Source organism: Crocuta crocuta, unplaced genomic scaffold, assembly GCF_008692635.1.
Source record: "Crocuta crocuta isolate KB4526 unplaced genomic scaffold, BGI_CrCroc_1.0 scaffold1544, whole genome shotgun sequence".
Taxonomy (NCBI): domain Eukaryota; kingdom Metazoa; phylum Chordata; class Mammalia; order Carnivora; family Hyaenidae; genus Crocuta; species Crocuta crocuta.
In genome coordinates this window covers 44,843-45,178 of record NW_027530906.1, presented here as the reverse complement: position 1 = coordinate 45,178, position 336 = coordinate 44,843, and positions in this window count along the sequence as shown.

Sequence of the window (336 nt, the reverse complement as noted above, 5' to 3'; positions counted from 1 at the left end):
ATTTCCCACAGGACTTGAGAGAATTCAGAAGGAATCTGAGGAGTCCCTGCCATCAGCATGCCTCTAAGAGATGTTACGGCCACAGAAGGTGACGGTCAACTCATTGAGAATCAGTGTAGGTCTCAAGAAGAGAGTGGGGAAGAATAAGATTGGGACTAAGACTTTGCCTTTAGCCTTCATGACCTGAAGAGATGAACACTTCTTTCTTGGGGAAATTGGCAGTTAAGAGAGAAACATATCTGTGTTAATTTTATATAAATATATATATCTATATACATATATGTAGTAAGTGGTTATTGATGTGCCTTTGTTAACTATTAAATAAACATTATGTGT